An 8,169-nucleotide genomic window follows, 5' to 3' on the forward strand; every position below is an offset into this window, starting at 1 on the left:
TTGCCAGAGGTATATTAGGAAAATTTATTAAAGCAGGCTTTTGAGCATTTATGTGAACAATTTTAAGTTTGATATGCATTATTTAGATAATCTCTTACTTACTTATGTCTAGAAAAAATAAGTCAAACCCAATTTTTTAAAGAAATTTGTCATTTTCTGGGAGAAAATACTGAAAGTGAAAATTTAACAATCTATTTTTCAGGAGTCTGTTTAAGCTCTTTACAACACTCTGATTAATAAATGCCCAATTAAAGTTTGATTCCCTATATTCTTTGTTTCTGTAAGTGTTTTTTCTAATTGTTTCCTCTATATGAACATTAGGTGACTATGGAAGACATTTGTGATGTTGACAGAGTGGGATCTATTGATATGAGAACTATCTCTATCTACCAAGGGTAGCAGCTAACATATTGATAACTTCATAGGCAAATTCTAGGAAAATAGAGGGTGAGTGACTTACCCAATATTATATTATATATAAATTAAGAAATTGTATTTGGACCCAGGTTATTTTGAGGTCAAAAGTCAACACAGTGCAATGAGCCTAATGGATGGAAAGCTTCATATAGGGAAATCTTTGCTAAATTGTTACAGTGTGGATTCTGAGTAAAATGTGTATAATTTAATAATCATTTAAAATTTTTTCATACATTTTATTTTTAATGGAACAAAACAAACATCATGTATGATAAAATGATTGCACATGAACCTGCAAATCTATTACATATATATACTATATATATATATATATATATATACATAAAATTATTCTATACATATTTCTATTTATCAGTTCTTTCTCTAGATGTAAATATCATCTTTTTTATATGTTGTTCTTTGTAGTTAACTTGGGTATTTACAGTAGACAATGACTTTAAGAACCACTCAAAGTGGTTCTTAAAATAATGTTACTGTTACTCCATAAAAGATTCTCTTGGATTAGTGCATTTTATTCTTCATTATTTCTTGCAACTCTATCCATTTTTTAAGATAATCAAGGCTCATCATATTTTACTGCATAACAGTATTTCATCACAATCATAAACTATAACTTGTTTAACCATTCCCCAATTTATGGACATTCCTGGCATTATCTAATTCTCAAAGAGAGATGTTATAAATATTTTAGGACATATAGGTTCTTTTCTTTTCCCTCAATCTTCTTTGGCCATAGAACTAATAATGGTATGGTTGGGTCAAAGGATACAGGCAGTTTAATAACACTTTGGAAAATAAATCCAAGTTGTTCACAAAATCATTGAATCAGTTCACATTCCTACCAACAGCATCCGTATTTTTCTACATCTCCTCCTACTTTTGTTGTTTTCCCCTTAATCATTTTAAGCAATCTGATAGGTAAAAAAAATGATATATAAAGATCATTTTAGATAATGTATTTCTCTAAATCAGCAATGATTTCGAATATTTTATATGACAAAATTGTGTTAATTTCTTTACCTAAAAACAGCCTGTTCATGTCCTTCAATCAGTCAATAGAGTATGACTTTCTTCTTGTAGAATTTGCAACGTTATATATTTGTGATGTGAAACCTTTCCCTGAGAAATTGTCTATAAAGTTGCTTTTTTCTTCAATTTTCTATTTTCCTTCTGATCTGGTATACATTTGTTTTAAGTGCTATGTGAATGCAAATTATTACTCTTATTACCATCATTATTATTCCCTCTGACACATGAATGCTGTTAATTCTCTTTCAGAAAATTAGTAAAATTATCACTTTTCAATCCAATATACTTAATCATTAAATATCTGCTATAAGCAGGGCACCTACCTGAATGCCAGGATATCAAAAAAATCAAAAAGCTCTCTGATTCCTGCCATCTAAGAGATTGCATTTCTAAGCAATGTACATAGATACCTAAATTAATCAATAAACATTATTATTATTTTGTTAATATTTAAAATATTTATTATAAACTAACAAATTGAGATTAAATTAATAAATATAAAAACATTAGGAACAAATGAACTCATGGATTACTTAATATGTTAAAAAATAAAAATATTAATGAGTTTTAATAACGATGGAGTTGATATTATTCAAGTTAAAATAATTTATTGTATTTATTTAGGTTGAACATTTATGGCAATAAAATAAACTACAATATTTAGAACTTTAATATGTACAGATTTCTTTATATATATGAACTTATTTGACTTACTTGGCGTTGGGATTACAATGATAAAATGGAAATACACCATGTCTTCGAAGAACTAATTAACTATTAATAAAATTAGATGTGAATGCACATAAATTATGCAAAACATACGCAAGGTAAATTCGAAGTAATTTGGAAGGAAAGGGGAACTGGTAACTAGAAAGATTATAAAGTACATAATGTCGATTATATTGTTTGAACTACATATTGTAAGAGAAGGAGAAAATGAGGGAAAATATTATAGGCATGGGCAAAGACACATAGATGGGGAGATGAATTAGCATGTTCAGGGAACAGTAAGCACTTCATTCCAGTTTGCCTTAACACTATAGGAAAAGTAATGCGCAATCATCTTGGAAAAATAAACTGGTATTTTATTGTATAGGTGTATTTAAAATTCAAAAAACAAGAACCACTTGATCCTAATGGCAATAATAAACAGAAATTTTTGAACAGCGGAAAGTCATTTAGTAATATATTTCTAGTAGTTTGTGGAGAGTGGATTGAAGGAGGGAGATGAATTAGGGGCTTATTATGATAGTATAGATTGGTGATGAGCAACTGAACTGTAGCCATGTTAGAGGAGATGTTGTGGAGGAGAAAATTTGATTGTTGGTTGATTATTAAGAAAAGAGAAACTGACCAATTAGTGAAGAATTTGAGTTGTCATATCTACATGATTGCTAGGAGTTGGTAATCTCAAATAATAAAAAAGGAAAGTTGTAAATAAGAAATGTGTTTGGTGTAAAAAAGATGAGGCTTATTTTGAAAATATTGTGTTTGCCTGTAGAAGAGTCAATTGGAAATATTACTAGGAAAATTGGTGACATAAGACTAGTCTTTAGGAGAGAGTCTATGTTTATATATGTAGATCTAGTGACTGTTTTCATGGGAAAAATAATGGAGTGGATGGGGCTTGATTAGATCAGTAAGAGAGAAAAGAGAAGAAAAAATGGCAAAAGTAAATGCAAAATAATTTCAAGGGTGGAAGCACTACCAAATGTATGAAATAATAAAGGCATTTTATGAAGGGGTATTTGAGATTTAGCTTGAAAAGTACTAAGCATTCTTAAAAAAAACACCCTAAAAACCACAAATAAGGAGACAATGCATTCCAGGTATAGGGAAGGAAAATGTAGACATGTTGTCAGATCTAATAACACATATAAGAAAAAGAAAGCAATTTGCCCGGTTGCCTTGAATATATGACATGTGAAGGGAATTAAACTGAAATCATTTTGGAAATATGGCCTGGAGCCAAATTATGAAGAGTTTTAAGCAAAGGGATTTGTGTTTTATGACAGAAGCCCTAAGGATGGTTTGAATGAAGCTTCCAGGAAATAGCAAGGCATAACAGTACACTCTATTAAACAAAATTATGTGTTCCAGGAAGCTATACATGCATATTGAGACACATAAATATGGCAAGAAAATTTCATATCCTGACATGTCAGTGAAACGGCTTTGTTACATCTCAGTAAATAGTCTATATAAATATTAAATCTAATAACTAAATATTATTTCTACTTAGGATATGGAAGAAAATCTTCAAAAGTGACATCATTTGAAATATGTGAGGTAGGCATTTATTAAAATGTGTTTGGTGCAATCATTCTCTGGTTTGAAGGGGGAAAACCTGTTATGTACTAAAATGAACATATGGAACTTCAATCTGTAGTTATAAGCTCTGCACAGCTGTGTAGCAGTTTGAGAAATAACCAAAAAAATTACATCTGATTGGGAGCTAAGCAGAACAGATCATTTCCCTTGTTAGTTTTCCCCCCTTTAAAACTCACAGCAGAGAGATTTCTAGAGGGATCTCAGTTATTTAAATTAACTTTAATTTTTCTATAAGAAAAAGAGAATGAGGATGAATATCTTATGATCATGGAATGATTTTTATTTATTAGTAGAAAGACAATTTAAAAGGTCGAAGCACCCCTACAATAGCAGAACTGGTTAGTGATAAATTATAATTATAGTGATATTTGATTTGGTCATGTCATTGAAACCTCCGATTCTTAGGATTCAGTAGTGATTATCACCCATAAGAATATATATATTCATATGTATCTATATGCATATATATTAAACAATCTGAACAATAAAGACAAAAACATGACATTTTTGTGGTACAGAAAGGTTTACACATCTGTATATATGTTTATAAAAACATAGAATATGAAAGTTGGAAGGAGAGACCTCAATAGTTTTCTAATTCAATGCATACATACTACAATATGTCTCACAAGCTGTCAACAAGTCTTTATATGACTCTAACGATGGGACTGGAGACAAGGTTTACTACTTATGGAGAATTCTGATAATTCAGAGACTTGTTTTGTTTTGTTTTATTTTGTTTTTATATCAAGCCTATCTTGTTTCTTTGCTAGTACACTCATTTCTCTTGGCCCTCTTGGGTCAAAGAGAACAAAATCTTGTTTCCTTTTCAGAGCAACTCTTGAAATAACTACAGATTGTTGACATTTATTTACTCCTCCCTCTATCTCTTCATTTCCTTCTTCATTTAACACCAGTATGGGGAACATTTTTCCTACCAGTAACCATTTGAATATTTATAACATCACTTGTAGATCATACAAAATTTTCAACTTAAAAATTAACCTTTTATAGTTGATCTAGCATTTAATTAATGCATCCCTAAAAAGTTGAAGTTTGAGTTTTGTCTATTGTTGCTATGGTTGGCCTCAGATCAAATGATTTCCTGGATCTTACACAGCCCATAGTCTGGAAATTTCCCATCCCTGTTTTAATTGAACATCGCTAGTTCTTTCAAGGAATAACATTTCAAGTAATACAGCAATGTGTGGTAGATAACTGATAAAATTTTCTTCATTTAACAGGTAACTGAGTCCAGGTAACTGAGCAATAAAGATTTGATGGCCTTGCCCTTTGGATTATCCAGGTAATGAAATAACAGAAGTAAAATTTCTAGATGCTAATTGCATAATATTTCCTTCAACTGATCAATGTTGGAGAGAATGTTGGGAAAACTGGGGACACTAAAATCACTGCTTGTGGACTTGTGGCCTGATCCAGCCATTTTGGAAGTAAATTTGGAACTATGTGCAAAGAACAATCAAACTGTGCATACCCATTGATCCAACAATATCATTAAAACATCTATATCCCAAGGAGATCAATAATAAAGGGAGAATACTCACATGTATAAAAATATTTATATACAGCTCTTTTTATAGTGGGAAAAGAACGAAACTTGAGGGGATGCTCACCAGTTGGGGAAAAGTTGAATAAGTTATAGTATGTAAATGAATGGAATACTACTGTTCTTGTAAGAAATCCTGAGTAACTGGACTTTAGAAAAGTTTGGAAAGACTTGTATGAACTGAAGCAGATTAAAGTGAGCAGAAACAGAAAAATATTATACCCATTAATAGCAACAGTGTGAGATGATGAACTATGATGCATGGCAACTCCCCTTAGCAGTTCAGTGATCAAAGACAATCCTAAGAGATATATTGTAGAAAATGCCATCTCATATGGGCAGCTAGGTGGTGCATTGGATTGTATACTGACCCTGAAGGTAGGAGAACCTGAGTTCAAATTTTGTCTTAGATTCTTAATAATTACCTGGCTGTGTGACCTTGGGCCAGTCATTTAACTCCCATTGCCTTGAAAACAAAACAAAACAAAATTTCTATCCACATCCAGAGGGGGAAAAACAAAAAAAAATTGAATTCTGAACTCAGAAAAAGTCATACTGTGTTCACTCATTAAAATTTCTTTTGTATTTTTCATACTTTCTTGTGTTTTTTTCCCCCTAAGTTCTAATTTGTCTTTCATGACATGACTAATATATAAATACAATAAACATGATTGTTTATGTTTGCCAACTCTTAAGGGGAAGGGTAAAAAAGAAAAAATATGAAACTCAAAAGATTGTCAGAAAAAGATGAATGTAAAAAATTACCTTTGTATGTAATTGGAAAAAATAAATATAATGAAAATTAAATTAAAAGAAATATTTTTCTTCACTGGATCATACAGCTTTAATAAAAGAATAACCCTAATTGAAGATAGTAAATGACATAATTATTTGATTTTGTTTTTATTTATTTAGCATTTTGCCTTTTCCCCCCAGATACATGTGAAAACAAGTTTTAAAATTCTTTTTCGAAACTTAGAGTTCCAGCTCATCCTCCTCGACCTCCTCCTCCTCTTCCTCTTTCCTCCTCTTCCTCTTTGGTCTCCTCCTCCTTCTCTTCCTCCTCCTTCCTCTTTTCCTCCTCTTCCTCACCATCATCACCACCATCTGCCTTTTGCTCTTCCTCCTGCTCCTCCTCCTGCTACTCCTCCATCCTCCTCCCTCCTGCTCCTCCTCCTGCTCTTGCTCCTGCCCTTGCTGCTTCTCCCCCCCACCTGGAACTGACCCTCCTGGTGCCTCTTTTGTGAAGCTGTGCCAAGTAGAACCCTCGGACTCACCATGGCTGATGAAAAGCCGAAGAAAAGAGTCAACAACAAACATTAATTTGAAGGTGGAAGGGCAAGATGGTTCAGTGGTGCAATTTAAGATGAAGAAGCACACACCCACTTAGTAAACTAATGAAAGCCTATTGGTGAATGACAGGGTTTGTCAATGAGGCAGATCAGAATCCGATTTGATGGGCAACCAATCAATGAAACAGACACACCTGCACAGGTGGAAATGGAGGATGAAGATGACTTGATGTATTCCAGCAGCAGACAGGAGGTGTTTACTAAAAAAGAGAACCCTGCAACTGTACTCCAGAACTGTGCTCCCAAGGAAAACAACACATTCACAATTAGAAAAACCAAGATTTGGTTCATCCATATCCTAACTACTGCAGTGTAGTTTTCTCTCTTTGATTCCATTCCCACATTCCTTTATTGTACATAAAGTAACTGGTGTATGTGCACAGGCATAATGCATATTTTTTTAAACTAAATGGCCGATGGTATGTTTTGATCAGCATCAAATGGAGTTGGGGAGGGGGAAAAACAAACTGGTTCTGTGAAAATATCCCTTTTCTCCACTAGTGGCATGCTCATTCAACTTTTATCTTTATATTCCAGCAAGTTATATTGCTCTTACTGTTTAACAACAAAAACAAAAACCCCACAAAATTTAAAGTTCTAAATTCTTTCCATTTTTCCTAAGCAATTTGATATTGGTTTAAATGTGAAGTCATTCAATACATTTCCATAATAGACATCTTGTGAAAGAAATCAAAGAACCCTCCTCCAATAAAAAAGAAACTTCAAGAAAAATAATATTTACCAGAAAGTATATATCAATCTTTATTCAAACGTCATTAGTTTTTTTTTTCCTCTGGGAATGGATAACATTCTTTATCAAGAGTCCTAAAGAGTTGTCTTGGTTCACAGCTGATCATCCTACAAAATTACTATTGTTTTCAATACAGTTCAAGTCACATTTGTATCTGCATATGAAAGTGGAGGTTTTATTGAGACAATCCTGTTCGTCATTCCTTATAGGAAAATGGAATCTCATTACAATCACACATCACAATTTGGAAACTGTGGCATTGCTAGGTCAAGGATATACATGATTTTATAGCCCTTTGATATAGTTTCAAACTTCTCTGCAGAATGCTTGAATCATTTCACACCTCCTCCAACAGTACTTAAATACCTTAATTTCCCCTTCCCCTCTAATATTTGACATTTTCATTTTCTGTCCTATAAGACTGTGTAATAAGTGTAAGGTTGTATCACAGAACTGTTTCAATTTGCATTTCTCCAATAAATAGTGAATTAGAACATTTGGCTATTTATAGCACAGATAATCTCCTTTGAAAACCATACAAATATTTTGATCATTCATCAATTAAGAATGGCTATTTTTATAAATTTAATTCAGTTATCTATTCTTGAGAACGAACCCTTTATCAGAGAACTGTTGTTTCATTTTTTCCCCACAGTTACTGTTACTGGTGTATGTGCACAGGCATAATGCATATTTTTTTA

The 8,169-nt window shown here is 32.3% G+C and overlaps 1 pseudogene; it reads left to right on the forward strand.

The window, feature by feature from the left end:
- Window positions 1-6,643: 6,643 nt before the first annotated feature.
- On the forward strand, window positions 6,644-6,921 carry LOC141511902 (small ubiquitin-related modifier 2 pseudogene; annotated as a pseudogene).
- Window positions 6,922-8,169: the final 1,248 nt, after the last annotated feature.

Source organism: Macrotis lagotis, chromosome 2 (assembly GCF_037893015.1).
Source record: "Macrotis lagotis isolate mMagLag1 chromosome 2, bilby.v1.9.chrom.fasta, whole genome shotgun sequence".
Classification (NCBI taxonomy): domain Eukaryota; kingdom Metazoa; phylum Chordata; class Mammalia; order Peramelemorphia; family Peramelidae; genus Macrotis; species Macrotis lagotis.